A 25,967-nucleotide genomic window follows, 5' to 3' on the forward strand; every position below is an offset into this window, starting at 1 on the left:
AGCTACGATTGCTAGTCGGGATGTTGGAGTCATACGCAATGATAATTTTAGACTTATCCAAGTGGGAGACTGTTGGATTAGATGTCTAAGCCCATAACTATTATTGGTATGTACTCGACCCGAGAGTAGCATGGTCCATTTGGGTTGCATAACACCAGGACAATTTGTTAGGATGGACTCTTGAGAGAAGATTACATATATGATTTGTTAATATATTATAAGTTATAATATATTAATATGAAATCATATGTTTTAATTAGGATTGATCAAAAATTAATTTGGAATTAATTTAGTGATCAAAAGAGACTAATTAAATCTATGGGGACTAATTATGGTAATTAGTTATATTTATATGTGTTGGGCTTATGATCCATGTTGGACCAAGTTTATGTATGGATATATAAAGAGTTGGGCCACATGAACCATGGATCATAAAAACCCATGGATATGGATTTGGGTTATACCCATGACCCTTGAAATACCACACATATAAATACATATATGATGACCAAAAACCGCCACCTAGTGTGTGTGCATGTTCTCGGAGTTCATGAAGGTTTTTGGTGCATGGAGTTTCTCTCTCAAGAGTCACCTTTGTTCTAGGTGAGTTGTGATTCCATTTGAGGTGCAACACTTGGGGCACTAAGTTCTTAAAGGCCAAATGCATCAAGACTTCCAACCACATAAAAGGTATGTTACACTAACTAGCATCTTGTGTAGTTTACATCTTTGCATGCTAGTTATAGGCTTAATACCTTGGAAACTCCTTTTCATGTATAATTAGTGAAAACATAGATCCAAGGTATTTAAGGTTGTGTGTGCACCATAGGATGTTGTAGTATACTAAAACCCAACAATATTGTTGTGTATAATTTAACAAGTAATAATTACAAGCATATAAGTCGAAGTTTATCTGTTCCTTTTATCCTAAGAGGATTAAAAGTGATATCTTGGGCCCCTCAATGATTTTTTTTTTACTTATGTGTCGGGCCCGGTCAGGACTTAATTGATGCGTTCAATTAAGTTCTATGTCAAACAAATCAGAAATCGGGAAACAAACAGTTAGACAATGAGGATGATTATATTCCATGTCTTTGTCCACACGATATCTTGAAGAACAGAGGATTATATGATCCCTTATCTAAAGGACGCGTTATTGACTAGGTCAGAGTTTGACGACGACTTTTGAGAGCTACGATTGCTAATCGGATTTTAAAGTTACATTGGTAGTTATAGTTATTAGACTTATCCATGTGGGAGACTGTTGGATTAGGTGTCTAAGCCCATAACTATAATTGGTATGTACTTGACCCGATAGTAGTATGGTCCTTTTGGGTTGCCTTCACCTTAGCAACTTGACTGGATGAATAATGGAGAATGAGGTTAATTGTGATTTATTAATATATTATAAGATTAATATATTAATTGAGAAATCAAATAAGTATTGATCAAGAATTAATTTAGAACTAATTTGGTGGTCAAAAGAGACTAATTGAATTAAGGGGAATGATATTGTAATTATAAGATAATTGCAAAGTTGGGCTTATGGATCCCTAAAGAAGGGATGGATGAATTCTATGAGGGAGTTCACATAGATTTAATCCATAGGGCCTTCTGGAAGGATCTTGTGGGCTGCTTGAGGATTAAGCAACTGGATTAGGGTTTTACCTGAAACCCTAGTGGACCAGCTATATAAGGAACCCTTTGGATACCTAAAATCGGCCACTTGAACCCTAGAAGGAATACCAGCCGATTTTAGTGCTTCCTAGCCTCTCTCATATTCTTCCAACTTGCTCTTGGTGTTTGCGACTTATTAGAGGTATCATATTTGAGGTACTAAAGCTCTCAAAAGGTCAAGATCTACAAGATACAACAAAGAGGTATTCATCTAACTTTGTTTTGTGTATTCAATTTCGAAAATTGCATGCTAGAACTAGGGTTCATGCTTTGGATAATTGAAATTGCATGTATAACTTGAGAAAACCTATATCCAAATCATTAGGGTTGTATGTGCACCATAGGAAGGTTATAGTGCTCAAAACCTATCAAGAAGGACCCCATAGCCAAAAGTCGGTGGATTGCAGACATGGAGAATGCCTATCGGATGACTAGGGCAGACTTTGTTATCACGTTCAAAGAAGAGTCCGCGCCTGTTATCGAGGTTCAGAAGCTAGCACGGGAGTTTCAGGACCTTCGTCAGACGTCGGAGACTATGGCGGTGATCGCCGCCAAGTTCAAAGAGAGGGATTTTCATTTTCTGCAGTATATTGCAGACAGGGAGATGAAGAAGACGCGATATCATGATATGTGAGAGACGAAATGAGGGAGTTTGTTAGTATTTCGAGTATCAAGACTTTGGATCAAATGATTAACAGAGCACGCGAACGAGAGATTGAGTTGGAGCTTCTGAAGAAGCGAAAGCCAACACAGGTTCATGTAGCCGGGACTGGAGCAAAGAAGTCTAGAACTTCTGATTTCCGATATGGAGGCCATCAGGGTCGGGGCCACTATGTCAAGTGCGGCAAGACGGTTCATATTAGCTGCTATTTCAGTAATTAGATAAATTAATTAAGTATTATTAAATTTGATTAAGAGAAAATAATGAGTTTTAAACCCCTACAACCATCATCCTTAATGGAGTAGTAAATATGAGCGATTTAAACCATTTTATTAGTTACAAACTTGAGCATTATATAGAGCGTGAAAAATCATGTGAAAACCACACCGGAGTTGCGAGAAAAGATGAAGAAACAATGAAGAAATCAGAGGTAGAAGGTTGTGAAGATTTCCAGGGTTTCTTTAGAAATTAAGGTATATTATTGAGAAAATTACATGGACGGTCCCTATGGTTATGGGTTACTTGAATGCTTGGTCCCTAGAAAGATTTTTTAACTCGGACCGTCCCTAAAACTTTAATTTGTTACCCGCCCGGTCCCTCTATTAACTTCTCCGTTTGTTTAGCTGTTAGCATCCCCCACATCAAGGGCATTTTTATCCTTTCATCTTTGGATGGGCTTAAATGTAAATTTCTTCATTTGTGCGTCTGATTGGGGACGATCGGATGAAACACCGACGAGGGAAAAAGATGAACGAAGAAGTAGCAATCGGGAGGATCCGATGGTGACTGATCGACGATACCGGTCAAAAAATGAAAGCAGCAGGTGGCTGTTATCGCCGACCGAGGTGGCGAGGGGTGGAGGCAAACTCCTCGTTGTTTCCCCCTTTTTCTGATCTGACAGCAGGTAATGCGAAGGGAGGAAGAATGGCACTCGATCGCCGACGAGCTTCTCCTGGTTCACTAGTCCTGTCGCCGATGGCAACTCGAATGAGGGGAAAATCGGAGAGGGAAGTATCTTGCCTGAATGGACTGAAGAGGGAAAGGGGAGGGGTACGGTGGAGTTTAGTAGATCGCGACTTCAGGGGTGCTGCTCCGATCGGGACGAACGGATGAAACAAGGACGTGGGCAGAAGATGAACGAAGAAAGTAGCAATCGGGAGAATCCGGTGGTGACTGATCGACGACACCGGTCAAAAAATGGAAGCAGCAGGTGGCTGTTGTCGCCGACCGCGGTGGCAAGGGGTGGAAGCAGAATCCTCGTCGTTTCCCCTTTTTTCCTGATCCGACAGCAGATAATGCGAAGGGAGGAAGAGTGGCAGTCGATCACCGGCGAGCTTCTCCTGGTTCACTAGTCCTGTCGCCGTCAGCAACTCGAAGGAAGGGAAAATCGGAGAGGGAAGTACCTTTCCTGAACGGACTGAAGAGGGAAAGGGGAGGGGTCCGGTGGAGTTTAGCAGATCGCGACTTCAGGGGTGCTGCTCCGATCGGGACGAACGGATGAAACAAGGACGAGGGCAGAAGATGAACGAAGAAAGTAGCAATCGGGAGGATCCGGTGGTGACTGATCGACGACACCGGTCAAAAAATGGAAGCAGCAGGTGGCTGTTGTCGCCGACCGCGGTGGCAAGGGGTGGAAGCAGAATCCTCGTCGTTTCCCCCTTTTTTCTGATCCGACAGCAGATAATGCGAAGGGAGGAAGAGTGGCAGTCGATCACCGGCGAGCTTCTCCTGGTTCACTAGTCCTGTCGCCGACGGCAACTCGAAGGAGGGGAAAATCGGAGAGGGAAGTACCTTTCCTGAACGGACTGAAGAGGGAAAGGGGAGGGTCCAGTGGAGTTTAACAGATCGCGACTTCAGGGGCGCTGCTCCGATCTGGACGAACGGATGAAACAACAACAAGGGCAGAAGATGAACGAAGAAAGTAGCAATTGGGAGGATCCGGTGGTGACTGATCGACGACACCAGTCAAAAAATGGAAGCAGCAGGTGGCTGCTGTCGCCGACCGCGGTGGCGAGGGGTGGAAGCAGACTCCTCGTCGTTTCCCCCTTTTTCTGATCCGACAGCAGATAATGCAAAGGGAGGAAGAGTGGCAGTCGATCGCCGGCGAGGTTCTCCTGGTTCACTAGTCCTGTAGTCGACAGCAACTCGAAGGAGGGGAAAATCGGAGAGGGAAGTACCTCTCCTGAACGGACTGAAGAGGGAAAGGGGAGGGGTCGGTGGAGTTTAGCAGATCGCGACTTCAGGGGTGCAGCTCCGATCGGGACGAACGGATGAAACAACGACGAGGGCAGAAGATGAACGAAGAAAGTAGCAATCGGGAGGATCCGGTGGTGACTGATCGGTGACACCGGTCAAAAAATGGAAGCAGCAGGTGGCTGCTGTCGCCGACCGCGGTGGCGAGGGGTGGAAGCAGACTCCTCGTCGTTTCCCCCTTTTTTCTGATCCGACAAAAGATAATGCGAAGGGAGGAAGAGTGGCAGTCAATCGCCAGCGAGGTTCTCCTGGTTCACTAGTCCTGTCGCCGTCAGCAACTCGAAGGATGGGCAAATCGGAGAGGGAAGTACCTTTCCTGAACGGACTGAAGAGGGAAAGGGGAGGGGTCCGGTGGAGTTTAGCAGATCGCGACGTCAGGGGTGCTGCTCCGATCGGGACGAACGGATGAAACAAGGACGAGGGCAGAAGATGAACGAAGAAAGTAGCAATCGGGAGGATCCGGTGGTGACTGATCGACGACACCGATCAAAAAATGGAAGCAGCAGGTGGCTGTTGTCGCCGACCGTGGTGGCAAGGGGTGGAAGCAGAATCCTCGTCGTTTCCCCCTTTTTTCTGATCCGACAGCAGATAATGCGAAGGGAGGAAGAGTGGCAGTCGATCACCGGCGAGCTTCTCCTGGTTCACTAGTCTTGTCGCCGACGGCAACTCGAAGGAGGGGAAAATCGGAGAGGGAAGTACCTTTCCTGAACGGACTAAAGAGGGAAAGGGGAGGGGTCCGGTGGAGTTTAGCAGATTGCGACTTCAGGGGTGCTGCTCCGATCGGGACGAACGGATGAAACAACGACGAGGGCAAAAGATGAACGAAGAAAGTAGCAATCGGGAGGATCCGGTGGTGACTGATCGACGACACCATTCAAAAAATGGAAGCAGCAGGTGGCTGCTGTCGCCGACCATGGTGGCGAGGGGTGGAAGCAGACTCCTCGTCATTTCCCCCTTTTTTCTGATCCGACAGCAGATAATGCGAAGGGAGGAAGAGTGGCAATCGATCGCCGTCGAGCTTCTCCCGGTTCACTAGTCCTGTCGCCAAAAGCAACTCGAAGGAGGGGAAAATCGGAAAGGGAAGTACCTTTCCTGAACGGACTGAAGAGGGAAAGGGGAGGGGCCCGGTGGAGTTTAGCAGATCGCGACTTCAGAGGTGAAGAAATTTACATTTAAGCCCATCCAAAGATGAAAGGACAAAAATGCCCCTGATGTGGGGGATGCTAACAACTAAACAAACGGAGAAGTTAATAGAGGGACTGGGCGGGTAACAAATTAAAGTTTCAGGGACGGTCCAAGTTAAAAAATCTTTCTAGGGACCAAGCGTGCAAGTAACCCATAACCACAGGGACCATCTGTGTAATTTTCTCTATATTATTCTAATTTTAGTTCAAATTAGTTGAAGATATCACTTTAGATTATGTGTTGTAGGGTCTAGATCGATCGTATGTATTTGTTTCGGCTATAAATGAGTTTAATTTGATAGAAATTGAATGAATAAATTTTGGTATAAAATGATATAATTAAACTTGGATGATGAGGTTTTATTTTAGATTGAAAGTGGATAACTAATGTAGGTCTTTACAAAATTATTTGACGTTATTTGGGACAAAATCGGGGTTGTAGTTTTTATACAAATGGTAGAAAATAAATTGAATTTTTGGGTTAAGAAGAAGCAGAGTTGGGTTTATTTTAGGTGGGTCTACAGAGGATTGGTCTGTTTAAGAAAATAAATATGTAAGATTAATAACTAAGAGTGCGGTCAAATGACGTGTTCGGTTAAACTAACTGCTAGCGGGTAGTGAGTAGCGAGTACTAGGTAGCCGGTAGCGTTTTGTTATATGGTACGTAAGATAGCTGGTAAATTTAAAGCGTTTTGTTTAAATTAAATGGTAAAAGCCTATAGTGTCAAACGAGATTTTTTGTTCAAACTGAAACATTTTGCTAAACGTTAAAAACTAAAAACCCTCAAACACTCTGTACCAAACACGTCCAAAACTCTGGTCCCTAAAAGTTTGGTGTCTCAAGTTCGACCCTTATGACTTTCTTTTTGAGAATCAAAAATCCAATAGTTACCAAAAGGGCCCATATAGTTTAAATAACTTGTCACTTTTCTAAATTAAAGTATTAAATTTTGGCCCATATAGTTTAAACAACTTGTCACTTTTCTAAATCAAAGTATTAAACCAACGTTTGTGAATTGAAACCATTGTTGCATATTTACCCTACAGTTTGAAAATTTGTTGTTTAGTTTTATAAAATATATGTCAACATTTGTGCTTTAGCCCTGAAATTTTGGTAATTAAATATTTCTTGCCAATTTAATTAATAAATAACTGATGGATTATTTCCTTTGAAAAGTATACACTTTAATATACTTTTAGCGTGATAATTACAAAAATATTGGTTGGCCGAACGAAACATACATGTAGTTGAATTAAACGCTACAAACACATAGAATATTTTTTCCGGAATGTAACCTTAGAAAACTTGTTCGTGGAATGTAGAGTGCGGTTAGCAACAAAGCTTCAGTTAAGGATTATCGGTTGTAAGGTGAGTTTTCTGTGTGATGCGATGTAATACCTGTTGGGTTTTATGTCAAAAATAGTTTCATAAACTAGAAAAATATGGCAACGGAAGACTTTAATTTTTGAAACAACATAAACATTTTATACCCACCAATGATCTTCTTGCAAATTATAGAAAAATTTAAACACCAACCAAATAAGAGGTAAAGAAATAACAACCTTTGTAGTTCTTTGGATCTTCTTGGGAGGCTTGGAAATTGATGAAGAATGTGGAACCTTTGAGACACCAACAGTGACTCAACTTGATGTAGATGCTAGTCCAAAACTCTTAAACCCTTAAGCTTTAAGTTCATAACCAATATGAACTTAAAGAGGGCATGAAGATGCAAGTGTTCTTCAAGTTTTTTTTAACCAAAACTAGAGAGAAAGGGAGAGGGAAGAGAGGATTCAGATTTTGCATCAAGGAATGAATGAATGAACTAGCCTAATGCAAGCCCCTTATTTATATGCATAAAGTGAAAGCATTAACCATTAGGTCTTAACACTTTAAGCACATATGTCCCCATGTCATAAACATGTCTCCCATGTTTCTTATTACTTTTGAATAAACTAATGAAAAGCTCATAACTCTTTTTCTTTATTTAATTTTCAGAAATTATTATATAAAAAAGAAGAGTTAGTTTAAATTTTATAAACTCAAGTTTTATAAAATATAAACTTTGTCTTTCGAGTAAAAGACAAAAGGGTTTCAACTAGTCCAAAAATTTGTGCATGACTTATTAATTCATACCATATGAATTATGTAATATTGCTTGCTAATGAAAATTATTATTTCCATGAAATAAATAATTTTCAATTTAATTATAAGAGTTTTATTGAATATTTATTAAAATCAATTTCTAATAAATAATCAATTGTATCAAGTTGTTGTTAGTATGACCCATTAGTATCATATGTTATTTAGCAATATCACTTTAATATAACTCTTGAGCATACAAGACCTTTCAATCTCCCACTTGCGTAATACTCATATTAGACTGATATAGACAGTGGTGAACGTCTAGCAACATTTCACTGCCCCAAAGACCATACGACTTTTTGTGCCATTCTATCAACGCCCAATTCCCAAAAAGCTCAAAGCTACAATTGGTGTATGAGGTAAGTTTATCAGTTATCCATTTGCTACAGACATCATGTTAAACATGAGATTCGGATCGCGATCAATCTCAATAGTCGTTCAACTTTTTGTAAGGCGCCTTAGATGTCTAACTCTAAACACATAAGATGAACAAATCCCATCTTGACTACATAAGCCTCTTGCATAGTTCACACCATACCTGAAAATGGCTTTTATAACTGCCTGGTCAAGGAACAACATTTGACCATATCGAAGCATAGTACTCCCTACGCTCAAGTCCCACTATGTATCTTAGGTGTTAAGGATACAAAGATGGTACCTTTTAATCAAGTATAATTCAAGAAAACGATCCATGAGATGATCTTGATGTGGGTCAGTTCAATACTAGTTCTCTGACAAGTACCTATGAAACTTGGTTACAACCACTTGCCTACTTTCATCTAGTGAGAGTCAACCAATCCAATTCATATTAGTCTTACTTCATAATTGCTCCCACAATTACAACCGACTATGAACTTTTAGAATAATAACATTATTCATGAATTAAACATGTTAATATATAACACAACAAGTATTAATGTGATGACTATATCCCAATATATCATAACATTATCTAATAGTTGTTGTTATAATGTTCCAATATCCAAATACTAAATCCAAATCAAAAATCAATTTCTAGAATAATAAAGTCTTATAGCTGAAGTGTGACCATTCATACTTAGCTCAAAAGAATGACTTTATCAATGGATCTGTCAAAATTTAATTTGAGTGAATTCTGTGAATACTATCATCTCTATACTTAACTTTACTCTAAGTATAGTTGAATATCTTGGTGAATATGAATGGTGTTCTTTCGTGACATAGAGTCTCTTAGCTTGATTAAGTATATTCTCGAAGTCACAAAGATTTCTATATGATCCTTGAATGGTAGAAATCAACATAGTTTTTCAATGATTCCACTCATCCAATCATATTTGAATTCAACTTCTAAAGTAGTGTATTCTTATTTTGTAGTAGATTATGTCATTATGTTTTGCTTGGACCTCATTCAAACAAAACTTATCCTTAATTCCATAATGAAGTTAAAATCCAATTAAAATTTATAATTATTTGTATCTGTTTAGAAATTAACATCTTTTGTAGCTCTTTCCATAAAGATCCTTTCTAAACTGATTGTCTTATATATATTCTCTTAGTTCTTCTAAAGTTTTCTTATAATGCTCTCTTAGTCATCCAGTGACTTAACCATGTATTAAATTAGTATCCTATGACATGTTTACAACATGATCAAATACCATGTCCTATGCATAACATGGCGTAAATGATGAATTCATTTCCCAAGCAAATAGAATATAAATCATTTCATCTAGTTCAAACCTATGAACCATGTACTTTTGAGGCTAGCTCAAAATGGTGCCATATGAAAATGCAAAGAATTCTCCAAAAGAATCTTGTGTCTTGATCCCTTTCAAGATATTGTCAATATATGTATAAGGACATGAAAATTTTAACATTCATTTTTTCTATCCCTTATAGATTTTACATTCCAAGAATGTATCATTTCCTTCCTAAGTCTTTCATTTTAGAACCACTTTCCGAGTCAAGGTGAAAATGACTTTGCTTAGTCCGAATGTGATTTCAAATGATTAAGTATGACTCACTCATACAAGATTAGGAATTTCACTATGCTCCCACTAGTTCTTAGTAAACACACATGTTCTATTCATTTTGTAATAAAAACATACCTTGTGGTTTTACATAAAATTATGATTGCAACATTGAGATGTTTGCTTTATATCCACAAGTGGATCTCAAGCTCTACTCAATTTGTTAGGATAACATGGATTAAGAAAACCTCCAGGCTAATCTATATAGATATCTTCCAATAGATGTCTATTAAGAAAAAAGGTCTTTCTTGAAATCTATTTACTATATCTCATACTAAGAATATGAATTTATAGCAAATAATATCCTTGTTGATCTAATCATAGCTACCTGTGAAAAAGGTTTGATCACAATCAATGTCATGAGTATGATGGGGACCATAGTTAATAACATGAGTATGAGAAAATCCTTTTACTACAAGTCTTGCTTTAAATGTGTATGTATTTTTTCTAGAAGAGTTATTTACTCCTTCTAGCCTTTCTATAGAGACAAATTTTAATCGAGTCCATTCTTGATTATCATACATCGATTACATCTCATGTTCATGACTATAAGTCATTTATCAGATTCGAGATATGACATAGCATCTTGGTATTTGATGGATTTTACAGAAACCATCAATAAAATATCATCAATGAGAGATTCCACATTTCTCAAGTCATAAATGAATTCTACCATTAATGCGAACAATTTGTGTTTGTGAATACCTATTATTCAATTTTAACAATGCTTGTTAAAACTAGTGCCAATTATTACTACATAAGGTTATGGTTATTGAGTTGCTTCAAGTTCCATGTACCTCCCACTCGCTTTGTCATTAGAAGCTTGCTTTCTACTAACTTAGCTTTCACAAGAATAAGAGGACTTATTCTTGGTGGGTTTGCATATAATAATCTAAACCACATTTAGAGTATTATACAAATATGTGTTTAGTAGATTTTGGGTTTAGAAGCTTTAGTCCAACATCGGCTTCAAATCCACAAAACATTAAGTAAGATGAGGATGGAGCCTTTCCATACTAAATCTTATAAATTGTTTAATCTACTTATTAGTTGGTATTTATATTCAAGATACAATTAATAGTGATTGAAGTATTATCCCAAAAAGATTAAAGGAGGATATTTCCACCGGTTAGAAAGTAAATCATACCAAGTAAGATTTAATTCATCCTTTATTATCATTAAGGCCTTAGATGGTTCTTACCGGTTTGCATCTCAACTTTTGAAACCTTAACCAAGATTTCATAATTATGCTTTACCACGTAAAATATAATTAAAACTACTATAGTTGTTAATACAGTTGATTTGATATCTTGTGCTTAATCTCAAACATTCATTAGAAAGGAAGTCATACACCAAAGTGTATAGTTCCTTAATGATTTTCTCTACACCTTAGTGAAAATATCATTAGGAATCCTTTACATATAAATAAGGTCACATATTTCAAATAAACTACATTATTTTCCTTTAAATATCCCTCTCTTGACGTTGGAATATGTGAATGCCATTTATATGATGAAGATAACAATGTCGAAGATAAGTTTGATTTAAAACAAATTTACATAAAAAATGCTTGTATATAGAACTTGATTTTATTGATAAAATGTTGATATTTACTTCATAATTCTATTAAGAGATATAGTCTCATAAATAGAAGTTAATCATTTCAGAATATGAATATTATCGTTATGAAAAACGATTAAGTAAATGATCAAACATTTGAATAAAATAACTGAGACATAAATTTAGACATGCTAAATTAAAACATATTTTGTTCCAAAACAAATATTGTTTTACATTACAAGTAATTTATGTTCTAATCACAAATAATAAACTAAACTCCGAGAGTGTAGTTCCAACTTGATTGTGCTCAGCTAGTACTCTTCAATAAATATTTGCAAGCCATTTACAAATATTGGATTAACATTTAAGTACCAAGTACCTAAGTGTTATATGAAAAGTATGAGTTCTATCTAGTAGATACTAGAAGTATTAGTCTCTTCCAGACTTTCTTTCCAAATAAGAGGAGTAAATCGTCTTCTAGTGTTCACTTTCTTCACAAGAGAAACAAGATCCATCTATGTGGGCTTTAGTAGATTTCTTGGGCTTAAAGGTGTTCAGTCCATAAAACATAGGCCTCCTGGATCACACTAGGTGACTCTTTAGCCTTCCATTATTCCAATGTTTAAACTAGCTTTAAATATAATATGACTGTATTTATTGGAATATTTCTTGACCTGTTATATCATCATATATATGTTTAAGTTATCCAATACTTCCTAGAAGTCATGAATAACTATTCCTAGCTTGATGTTAGAAGCGTCTTTAGCATCACAGTGATGCCTTTACTAGGTATCAGGTACAGGTTTAATGCTCAAAGCAAATAGTTTAGGACTATGACCTTTAAGTGTATGCAATTTCATATACGATATTGTCTCTTAAGACATGAACCCATTCATTGAAGTTGTATCTATTGAATGTTATTGTTTCATTGAGTCATTAGAGAAAATAACAATTCATGATAATGAGAATGGATTATTTAACTACAAAATTTTAACAAAATTCATTTAGTATTTTCAATATTTAATCTTCAATAATTAATAACCTTATAGTTTCTAATAAGATTAATTATCAAAGTCTAGGACCCAAGTTGCAAGACAAATAAATGGTTAGGTATCCTTTATCCCATCCATTTGAATTCAACTCGGTAGATATTGATTATCAATTATATCTTACTATATAATTCCTAGATTTATGGGATCACTAATAACAAATTTAATTAGACATGTTTGATCCCATCTATGCCTCAGAACTCTCTTGCTTAGGTACCCTTTATCACAAAATCTTTCCGATCAAATCGTCCAATTTGAAAAACTTGTGTAATCGGCCTATAACTTAGTTATAGAAATCACGAAGACACCCCGGCCATCAAAAGACAAAACTAAGCGGTTAGGTATCCTTTATCCCACTAGTGCATACAATAGACGTGCGTGCATTTTTCAAAAGGATTGCATAGATTTGAGGTTTGTAAAAAGGGTCTTTATATGCTTTATAATTCTAGTTTAAAAAACATATGATATCATGGTTATTACATACATATAATAAACCATGATATCAATTTTCAAAAAAAAAATCATTTTTAAAGGTTCTATATAAAAAACCTAGTTTTTATATAATTTGACGCAATTCAATTTTAATAACCGGTATTAAGTTTGAGTACATTTGAACCTTTTATATCTTTAATAAAATGTCATTTTATTACTTATATATTTGGAGTTTGTATAAGTTACAAAAATCACAATTTTAAAACTTATAATGACGTATTTCAAAATTTGCCGTTATTAACGATTTTATAAACCGGGTTTTATTTTAAAATAATAACGTGTTACATCTTATGTCCAATTTTGAAACACCAAACTCTATGTGATGTTTATTGTGTCCAAAATTATTTTAGCATGTGCAAACTAATTTATCAACCACACATAATAATTATATAAAATAAACAACACAAACATGCATAAAAAGATATGTGTATAAACATAGACAACTAATGGCATTTTTGTGAGCCAACGCAAAAGATGCGAAGTCCATTCCTAAAGAGACATTTAAGGGACCAAAAATCTTCTTGTAATGTTTTTGAAGAACCTCCCACTTGAGTAAACACCCATTTCTTGCAAAAGATTTGAAAGACTTCTTTAAAGGAAAAACTGCAGCTTTCATGACACTTTTCAGAAAGTGTCATCGTTCTGTTCAGCACATTTTCAGCACATTTGTAGCATTCATGACACTTTTCAGAAAGTGTCATCTTTCTGCCCAGCACATTAATGAATCAAAAATTGCCTTTTTGTCTTCAAAAAATGGCTTCAACTTTATTTCTTATTATATCTTTGTAGAAATAACTCATTTCTAAAAACTAATCTATTACTTTACAAAAATAAACAAGAAAAGCTAATCTATTTAATTACTACATACCATACGAATAAATAAATTATTATAACCATTTTTATAATAAAAACAACAAACACAACAACACAACAATCATAATGATCATTGGCTAGTTTAAGCACATAATATACATCAACATACACATAAAACAACATTTGTTTTTCTAAGACAACTTTAAATGACAAAAGATGCATGGAACTTTTGTCACATAAAATAACAAGTATAAATTTGTCATAGAAAATATGTATGAACTTATTTTTATACAAAAACAAGTTATCCATATTCTCCAAAAACTAAGATTTTCAAAAATAAAAAATCTAACCAAACTTGCAAGGCGGCTTTGATACCAATTATTGGGTTTTAGTTCAAAAATAGTTTCATAAACTAGAAAAATATGGCAACAGAAGACTTTAATTTTGAAACAACATAAACATTTTATACCCACCAATTATCTTCTTGCAAATTATAGAAAAATTTAAACACCAACCAAAGAAGAGGTAAAGAAATAACAACCTTTGTAGTTCTTTGGATCTTCTTGGGAGGCTTGGAAATTGATGAAAAATGTGGAACCTTTGAGACACCAACAATGACTCAACTTGATGTAGATGCTAGTCCAAAACTCTTAAACCCTTAAGCTTTAAGTTCATAACCAATATGAACTTAAAGAGGGCATGAAGATGCAAGTGTTCTTCAAGTTTTTCTAACCAAAACTAAAGAGAAAGGGAGAGGGAAGAGAGGATTCAGATTTTGCATCAAAGAATGAATGAATCAACTAGCCAAATGCAAACCCCTTATTTATATGCATAAAGTGAAAGTATTAACCATTAGGTCTTAACACTTTAAGCACATATGTCCCCATGTCATAAACATGTTTCCCATGCTTCTTGTTACTTTTGAATAAACTAATGAAAAACCCATAACTCTTTTTCTTTATTTAATTTTTGGAAATTATTATATAAAAAAGAAGAGGTAGTTTAAATTTTATAAACTCAAGTTTTATAAAATATAAACGTTGTGTTTTGAGTAAAAGACAAAAGGGTTTCTGTAGTAGTGTTGATTATGATGGCATGTACGGAATAAGAAAGATCTAGTGAATCATCATACAAAATCAAGAACACATGGAGTAAATAAATCTTTTCAAGCTCTCATTAGTATGAATTAGAAAGAGTACAAATGGGTATGCTAGTTTCTTTCTCTAAAACTAATGCTCTCCAAATGGTTCCCTTACATAATGGGACTATGGGAGTCACTCACTTCCTATTTATAGGAACGACTCAACCCATGTACACATACAAGAGGGTAAGCCACATCCAAGGAGAACTTTACACCCTAACATTCACCCCCTCAAAGTTAGGACTGGATGTACCGACTTCAATATCCAACGAGCTCGCGCGATCAAGACCAAACTCCCCCTCGAAGTAACACTTGTCTTCAAATCCGCAAATGAATACTTGAAAAACCTGAGAAGCTTCGAATACCCACTTTTCATTCTCCCCCATTTTTATATCAAAAAATGATTATAAAACCCATTAAGGGCGAGAAGTGTCGGAGGATTAATCTTCACATAACTCTCTCTTGATGTGTGCCAAAAATGAAACCTTGAAAATCTTGCATGGAAAAACAATCACGAAAAAGCCTCGAAAAAATTTCCAATTTGTGAAAAATTTCGACTTTTAGGTGAGAGTTGCAAGATTTTCTAAAATTCGGGTAAAAACTGTCAAAAACAGAATTCTGCAGGGACCCGTTGTGCCAAAAACAACTTAAGATGCAGAACTCTATCCCATTTGCAAAACAGGGCATAAAGTGTAAATTCACACAAACTGCAGGGACTGAATTTGCAAAATCTTCAATTTCTCATCTTTGTTAGCCCATTTTCGAAGTTGGGTATTTTCTGCCAATAATTCGAAATTGCAGGGGCTAAAAGAGAAATTATGCCATTCTTCACAACTTTTGTCACTATTTTGAAATTGGGTATGTTTTGCCATTTCTTACAAAGTCCAAGGGTGTAAAGTGAAAATGTTGTTTTCTTCCTCAATTCACTTGTTCCAGTCGCCAATATTATTTCAATGCCAAATAGCGACCTTCGAACCTTTAATCTCCAGATGCAACCTTCGAAATTGGGTAATGAACCCTCGACATTGATACCATATACGGACCCTCGATCACGATCCCGATCCCACAAATCTCGTTGAGTGATGTCGAGTGTCGAGTAGGCACTCCAAAACCTTCGATCCTCGATGCTCAGTAATGGACCTTCGAAACTAAGCTTGCAATTATCGACATCAGCCCCTTAACCTTGATTTCACAGCCTTCGAACATCGATTTCCAGTAACATCAATTTGTTTAACAACGCATTTCCTTATCAAAATCGAAACACATGGACCTTCTCTCTTAGAAACTAAAACCCAAAATCACCAACAATTCAATTGTACCATTTATCCTCTTTAAATCCAACCTATCTTCGCATACAAAAATCATCGACATTGAACATCAACTCACACTCGTCGACTCCAAAATCAACATAGTCGAACTACCAATTAGTCATCAGACTTTGGTATCGGTATCTTCTCATATCAACCACACAGTCCCTACATAGAGTTTATTGATCACTAATCGACAGCAGTTATCAATTATTAGCCTTCGCTATCAATCGACTAAACATAGCCACTTCCCAAAATCGACTATCAAAATCAGTCGACTCCAATAATCTCTAAAATCGAATCAACCATCGAGTATCAAATTACGACCTTATGACCTTCGAAATCGATTTTACAACCACCGACATCAAAAATGAGAAAGCAATCGACAATCCAAACCCATATTGAAATCAGAACTTGAAATCGTCGTTTGTCTTCTTCCCATTCTCCATTAGTGAGCGTCCAATCAAACATGAATCCAGTTATCGAATTCCCAGTACCTGTTCATCAATTGACCCAAGGTTCCATCGATTCCAAACTATCGTTTTTAACAAATCACTTTGATTCGAAAATCATTCAACCTTCATCCTTCGTTTTCTGATACTCAATCCAGTCGCTATCCCCTTCATCTTCCTGCTTTGTTTCCAGATGAATCAAGATCAAACTTTGACTTTTACTTTGATTTTCTTCATCATCAAATCGAACAATTATCCTTCGCTTCCAATCTCAAGAATTCAAACCAATATAGTTTTGATTTTCAAGCCATGAGACTTTCGAATTCAGTGAACAATTTGACATCGATTATTAGAATCGACATCCAAGTCTGATGCTCAAGAAATAACGAGAAGGAAGTATATTTGAGATTGAACGATGATCGGTAATCAAATGTATTTGGGCTCCAGATGAGATACACGAACAGTGTTCAAACGACAAGAATTTGGGTCCGATGTAAACAATGAACAACATCTGAATTTGTTAGATTGGGCTCAATGAACTGTAACAAACTCATTTTAATTTCGAATATACATTAATATTTCGAAATTGATTAACAAAAATGAATTTTTAAAAAAATTTATGAGATTATGATTTTGATTTTGATATTTGGAATTTTGATCTAAACAAAAATAGTTGGATCAAACAAAGGGTTGAAACGGATTTGATTCAATGAGGAAAATCGATCAAAAATAAAAAACGTAAAGTACGAATCGAAATTATGGACGTTTTGGAATCCATTTGAGAATTTGAGATACCTTTTTGACGAATCGAGTTTCGTTTGCAACGAACGAATCAAATTTAGAAGATCTTGGTTCTTTTGTTGGCACGAGAAAATCTCCAATATGAACATTGTACCACCCACTATGCGTGTTGTACAACTCGTTCTTCGTGTTCTTCAACGATCCAAGAACATCTTCATAAGAACCACCAACACTTTTGGATTTTGACTTCAAATTCAATGCAACCTTTGGAGATTGTTGCTTTGGAACCCAAATTTGCTTCACAACAATTGATGATTTTTGTGAGTAAACCCGCTTGTTTTTGCATTTAATCTTCTTCTTCTTTTTCTTTCTCATCTTTTTGCATCTTGAAGATTTGATTTCAAGAACACCTTCATTCTTGACAACTTCAACTTTGCAAGTTTGAATCAAATGTTTTGGAGTTTGATACTTGTGAATTTCTTGAATTACCGGCTTTCGATAAGGAATCATTCCTTCAAACGAATCACAAGAACACAATATATCATCGGTTTGAACTCCAATCGAGCAAAAAACTTTTTCATCTTTACGAAAATCAACTTGAATCTTCTTGTCATGAACTTCAAGAACATCAAGAACATCTTCAACAAATTTAAGAACAAGAAGATCACTTGGGGTTTCAATAAGAGAAATGTATCTCTTATTAAACAAATCCCTTTCTTCTCCTTCCTCTCGATTTTCGCTACGAACTAACATGATCATGGAAAGATCATACAAGCATTCAATCTTCGAAAGTGGTTGAAATATCAATTTTCCATGATCATCTTTCAAACCTCCATAAGAAATCAAAGTACTTCATGAAATCAACCCGCCTTTCAACAATAACCAATAAAATTGATATTCGTTGACCTTGTATTTCACATCTTCAATGATAACAACCCAAGAATCATGATCCAAATACACCATGATAACAAAAACTTGAAAAATTTCTGGAGAGAGAAAGTGTTTTTGAATGGGTTTTCTAGAGAGAGAAAGTGACACAAACAAGTATTCTAGAGAGAGAAAATCGAGTTATGGATCAAACCAAGGAAAATTCGATTTCTAGAACACAAATCACTCTCTAATCACGAAGATCAATAAGAACAAAAAGAATCACCACATCTAGAATGCCATCAAGGATCAATTCTTGATCAAATCAAGAACACCCACTCTGATACCAATTGTAGTGGTGTTGATTATGATGACATGTGCGAAATAAGAAAGATCTAGCGAAACATCATACAAAATCAAGAAAACATGGAGTAAATAAATCTTTTCAAGCTCTCATTAGTATGAATTCGAAAGAGTACAAATGGGTATGCTAGTTTCTCTCTCTAAAACTAATGCTCTCCAAATGGTTCCCTTATATAATGGGAGTCACTCACTTCCTATTTATAGGGAAGACTTAACCCATTTACACATACAAGAGGGTAAGCCACATCCAAGAAGAACTTTGCACCTTAACAGTTTCAACTAGTCCAAAAAAGTTGTGCATGACTTATTAAATTATACCATATGAATTATGTAATATTACTTGCTAATGAAAGTTATTATTTCCATGAAATAAATAATTTCCAATTTAATTATAAGAGTTTTATTGAATATTTATTAAAATCATTTTCTAATAAATAATCAATTGTATCAAGTTGTTGTTAGTGTGACCCATTAGTATCATATGTTATTTAGCAATATCACTTTAATATGACTATTGAGCATACAAGACCTTTCAATACCCGTTTCCAGGTATTTCCATTTAAACCCTTGACAATTTAAATTTTTAGCATTTAGGCATATACGTCGGGCGTACCAACCTTGTACGTCGAGCATAAGCCAGGATAAGGATCGAGGTGGTGGAGGAGTACGTTGGGCGTACACATGGGTACACCGAGCGTACTCGTGCAGCTTCCAAAACCCTAAATTTAGGGTTGTGTCCCCTATTTAAGCATCTTAATCCCCTTGGACCTCCTTATAACCAGCCTACATTTACTCTAAACCTTAAAATCAAAACCCTAGCTTTTGTGAGTGATATTTGAAGCTTGAGAGTGATCCTTGAGTATTCTTGATAGAGAAGGAAGATAATTAAACAGATGGTGGTGCATTCTAGCATTTGGATCCAGAATCTACATGTCCTTGTTTGGATAGATCTAGTTTAGACTTGGATTTAAGTTCATTTTGTCCCAAAACCTTGATCCTTGTGAGTTTGGAACACTCCAGAGAATATGTGTTGTCCTTTCAGACATTTTAAGGTTTCTTAGAGTCATAAAAATGTTAGCTTGGTTCTTTCCTATCTTCCATGCATGAGTTATGGAGATTTTGGCGAAGTGAAATGTCATGGTTTTGGGACTTAGCTCTCTTTTTCCATGCAAAAGCATAAATTCACAGACTTTATGGATTAGGACATCCTTTAAGGATCAAATCAGAGGTTGGAGTAAATGTCTTAATGATTAAGACATTAAAAATTGGATTTTGAGTCAAGGATGCATACACTGAGCGTAATCCTGGCTACACCCGACATAGCCAGTTACGAACCCGACTCCTCCTGCCCTACACTCTACACCTAGCGTAGAGATGTGTACGCCACGCGTACGGTCGTCGTTGACTTTCGTTGACTTTTGACAAAGTGTACCTTTTTAATAATTTGTGAGGGTTTTAGATCTTGGGAGGGGTAAAATGGTCTTTTTCCTAATTTATGGATTAGACTTGCCTTGGTATTAGTGAAGTATGAAAATTACCTTAATTATTAATTAGTGTTAATTGGTGTAATTATTAGGCGTAGTCTAGTTCCGACAGTTCGGGTGTGAGTTCTATCAGTGATCTGTGTGAGGTAAGTCTCCTCACTTATTCTTACCTATGTGGTAGAATATATTTAAATATGTGATAAACAGCTGGGTCTATGTGCTATTACTGTGATATGTGTTGCTATAGATGTGCTGATACTTCAGGTAGTCTCCAGGGTTGCTGATAACCCACAGGGCGTGTTGTTTGCCCACTGAGACTTCGGGTAGTCTCCAGGGTTGTTGATAACCCATAGCTGTTTATTTTGTGCTATATTGTATGTGTCATTTTGGGGAACTCACTAAGAATTGTTCTTATAGTTGTTGATTAAGCGAAGGCTTGATTGTACACATTCGCCTGCAGTTTATGTTACTGGATATTTTAGGACACTCTGATATTTTGATGATGATTTGTATTTGACACTGTGATTTTCTTGTGATGGTTTTTATGAACAATGTTTTTATATGAAATTAAAAATGAAAATTGTGGTTGAAAAATCTGAATGTGCTTTAGCCTGTTTCTGATGGTTTTCTTGTGTGTTTCAGTATGGTGGTTACCCGAGGTTCAGACTCCAGCAACCCCGAGAGGTCGGGTGCCAATGATGAATAGATATGTAGGATCATTGCCGCCGAGGTATCCGCAAATAAGAGGGTTGAGGTTAGAAATCATGCATAAAATAAAAATGGAGGGTGGGTAACGGTGGTTCTGGTCATGGTTTTTAAGCGATACAAAGAAGGGAAGAGTTGTGTTGGTGGTGTGGTGATTTACATAGGCAGATTGTTGGTGTAACGGTCTCTGATGATGATCACAGTGATGATGGCTGATGTTGCCAATGATGTTGTCTCCTAATAGTAGTAGAGGTGACGGATGGTGGTGTTATGGGATTGGTTTGGTTTTGGGTCTTTAACTTGCAGATTGAGGTGTCTCCGGTACAGAAACACATCGACCATTAACCTCCAGATGTGGGTTTTGAACGACTTGGGTTTCTATGAAGGGAGATAAAAGGAATCGTCGGGATGGTGAATATGCAGGTAGCTAGAGATGTCACGATGCAATGTCTTTAGGGCATTTGGTGTCTTTAGGGCGGTGGTTTATGAGGATGAGACGACCACTTGCCAAGGAAAGAAGATTTCTACGGTAGGACGACAACGAAATGGTGGAGGTGGTGGCCGCATATGGTGGCGACTGGAGGCTACATGTAGATTTTTGTTTAGAGGGAGAAAGGTAGTTTGGAGTTTCAGTGAGGCTCAAAGACCCAATATAGGGGAAATCCGGCTACAATCCACAGATTTTTGCAGGGAAAATCTCTAGAAAAGTCTTAATATTTTACTCTAATATACAGAAAAGTTCCAAACTAAATTTTGTTTATGAAAAAACATGAATTACCGGTAAAAATGGCGATTTTACCCCTTTTTCCCTGTTTACCGATTTCATTACTTACCCAGTTCCATTAAAGTCTCGTTATTTTACCATAATTTATGAATAAGTCCCAAACTAAAATTAAGTGATGATTTGACCATTTTCTTAATATAATATACATATTATCGATTTCATTGCCGACCTGGACGTCTAGTCAATAAATGAGCTAACGAGATGGATATGTTTATCATAAAACTTGATATCCTGATGCATTGTATATTTTGGAATATAAAACGCATCCTACGAAGACTGCAATAATTACATAAACTAGCAACAACTTCCTTAATTTTTAAGTTTATAAGAAATTTCAAATTGTATATCTAATCTTATGTAACACAATATATATCCATCTCATCAGCTCATTTCCCCGCATTTTTTCACGGAGACACACATTTTAGCGGTTCCATTGCTGACTTGGATAGATAATCATAAATGAACTGATGAGATAGATATCAAATTTTACGGTAAACGTAGCATTAAATAACCCATCGTATACATCTTATTAGCTCATTTAATGACTAGGCGTCCACGTTAACAATAAAACTTGTAAAATGTATGTTACATTGAGAAAATAGCCAAATCATCACTTAATTTTAGTTTGAGACTTATTGGTAAATTATGATAAAGTTATGTGACTTTAATGAATCCAGCTAAGTAATGAATCCGTTAACCGGAAAAAAGAGATCTAATCGTCATTTTTACCGATAATTCATGTTTTTTCATAAACAAATTTTTGTTTGAGATTTTTTCGTAAATTAAGGTAAAATATTACGGTTTTGTTTTTTTGAAGATTTCCCTTTTTTACAGATATATTAGGAATTATTTCATTCAACCAAAAAGATTAAATGGTTGGGTTAAAGTTTATGCATTGACATAAGACAATCTAGATATCCCTAAAATTTAGGATTCAAAGGTCCACTTATATGAAATCTACAATTTCGGATTCAAACATATACTTATATGAAATGGGTTTTTTATTTTTTAAATTTAATATTATTTTATTGATGTTGGGTTATACTTTAAATTTAAACATTTGAAGGTCTTAAAATTATATTAATATTTTATTAATCTGTTTTTTAAAAAAAGTAAGATTTATACAATAACATAGTATATATATATAATGCTTTGATGAAAAAGTAATATACATATGTCGTTATTACAATTTTTAAAAAAAGAACGAAGAAATAATATTCAAAAAGTGCATTTGTGAAGTTTTTACCCACCAATTTTGTCAAAATAAGTTACATACATATTTGAGCCAAAGTAATTACCAGCGCATCAATAACACGATATTATTAGCGCAAGAAATGGCCCACGATTTGGCCCAACTCCACTTTACTAATTTGATATATTTATCCATAATAAAATATTGGCCGATAATTATTTTTAGAACAAATTATTGAGATTGGTTTTAAAAAATTTTCGCATTCGAATCATCCATACAGTCTGATTTTTTTGTTGTGTTTTTGGTCTCTCGTACACATGAAAAGATGATATTGCCGTTTATATTTTCTTTTTTCTTTTTTATTATTTATTAATTAAAAATATATAATAATATAAATAGGTTCCACCATCACCATCACCACCACCTATCAATGCAAGCCACCACCTACCACCATTAGAAACCTGCTAGTCACTGGAAATCACCACTGGTGACCGCCAACCACCACTTGTCACCATCTGAAAACAGATAAATTCAAAAAAAAATCCATTCTACAATCCAAACAATTGATACACTTAAGAAAACTAAATCTGATGCAAATCCGAAGCAAATATGGAGCACACACCCACTCCCAAACCCCATCACTAACACCAGTCACCTGTCATCGGTAGCCATCAATCGCCACTGCCTCTACCATTCATCTGTATTCTTAGAATCGAAGCTTATATATGGGTCTTTGAGTACCACACTTATGTAATCATGTAAGAAACTTGTCCGTCATTGTTAGGCGTGTCAAACCCAATAAATAAAGGGGTACAAAATGACTCCAAAACACTATTACATTGCACTAAAAGGTAGGACAGGATAAGCAGGGTCGATCCACAGAGACATATGACTAATGTCAATACCTTTTTGCTTAAGGTACTTTGGTCACCAAGAATAAAAAGAGGGTTTTTGTATGTAACAATTCAAATAAACGAAACAAGGGGCAAACAAATGATTAACTAATTAAAGTGAATTCAGAATTTTTAAAGACTCCAACTCTATGTATAATGACTTAGTAATGTGATTCTAAGATGACATGATATTTGTTCAATTCTACCCAAATTGGTACTTGAAAGTGTTAACAAGCTCTAACATTTTCCATTCACCACATTAATTAACCAAAATAGGCTCTTTGAATAATCCTAACCTTACCAATCTAATCTAAACAAGCTCTTAGAGTTAGGTTGAAAGATTACATTAAACTTTATGTGAATGTTCCCAAAAACCTTCAATACCCTTCACAAGCTCGGGAGCATAAAAATGTATGAATATGATTTACACTAGGTTTATTCTAAAGAATTCAATTTAGTGTTTGTTACTTGCTCTATTTCACAAAACAATTACGGATTTTTCAAAATAGATAACTTGAATAATTTAACCCTATTTCAAATAGCCAATAAGAACTAAACTTAAATCAAACATTCGATTGAAACGAAATCAAATTCACTATATAGAAATTAGAAACAAACATCGAATCACATGATTGGAATCACAACCAAAAGTCAAGACATAAAGTGGGAGAATCTAGGGTTCTAGCCACACATGACTAGAACAAGAACAAAAATCTAGAAAAGGAAATTAAAGTTCATACAAAATAAAATCCAAATGTTTCCAAGTGTTAATCAACTCCAAAACCCTTCATAAAATTGCCCAGAAAGCTCCTAAAACCGACAAACCAGAAAATGAATTCAGTTGCACCCTTTTAAGAAAGATGAAAAACTACTTTTTAAGCCATGTGCACATTTACACGGCCCGCGGAAATTAACACTGTCGTTTACACGGCCCGTGTAATTGCAAAAGTAGACTGCTCAGATTGGTTGGGCCTTCAAAGTATGTTGCTGGAGTATGCTCGTTTACACGACCCGTGTAAACTAAAGGCTATAGTTTACACGGGCCGCGTAATTCTCTAAATTTCCAAAATCTTCAATTCTTCAATATCTTCATCCCCGGTGCTCTGCAAGTCCTGAAATCTTGTCTACATCTTTTATTCACCTCCTCGAGCAAGATCCCACCTCCAAAAGTCCCTGAAGTATCACAAAAGTATGCGAGTGAAATAATGTCATTGAGAATCCCGAAAAACATGTAAAATGCATGAGCTTAAGCCTAGATGCAATGCACTTTTATGAAATAAAACTACAAAATGAGTGCATGAAATGCACCTAACAGTCACCACCACCTGTGTCAACGAACACCGTCAACAGATCTGGATCTACCACCGCCTTCGTTGTTGTAGCAGAGAAAAGAATTTGGGTTTTTAGAGCGGTGACGAACAGTTAGCATCCGCCAGTAGAGAAAAATGTCAGGATGTGGTAGGGGGACTGTGGGGGGCTCACCGGAAAACCGACATTGACTTCTTCCTAAGCGGCGACTGTGGTGGCTTCAAGGCGGAGATGGTAGTGTTATGTCGAGTTCGCTGACATTATGGTCTTGCCAGAGGTGATGGTTTTCTGGCGGTGCACAAAGAAAGGAGGTTGTTCCATTGTGGGTGGCGACAGCTGAGATATAAGATATTTTAGGGTTATGTTTTAGTTCTTAGATTGAAAATTGATAGATAGAAGAGAAAAAAATGTGATTGTCCATATTTTTTCTTTTATTTTTAATTAATAAATAATAATAAAATAATTAAAATATTTAAAAAATAAATTTATAAGGGCATTATAGTTTTTTTATATCTGTGAATGACGAAATTTATAACACAATAAAATGTTAGGGACTGTTTCAGTGCAAACAAATGTTAGGGACCAAACACGGAATTTTGTCAAACTACAATGATGATTTCAATAATTTTTACTTATTTTTATTGTTTTATCAATATTTATAGATGCTATCGGATAGACCACATATACACATGATTTATTTTAATAAGTGTTTATTTTATAATATCGTTAAAATTAACTAGTTATAATTTTACATAATACAATATAAAATTTATTATTTCATAGTTAATGTCAATGCCATAATCATCTTCAACAAAATATGCTTTCAAATTTTAATTATATAATTTTAATCTGCGCAACGCGCATACATTCGCTTAGTATATCATAAGAGGAG

Source organism: Lactuca virosa, chromosome 7 (genome assembly GCF_052849685.1).
Source record: "Lactuca virosa cultivar CGN04683 chromosome 7, Lactuca_virosa_CGN04683_v6, whole genome shotgun sequence".
Classification (NCBI taxonomy): Eukaryota; Viridiplantae; Streptophyta; class Magnoliopsida; order Asterales; family Asteraceae; genus Lactuca; species Lactuca virosa.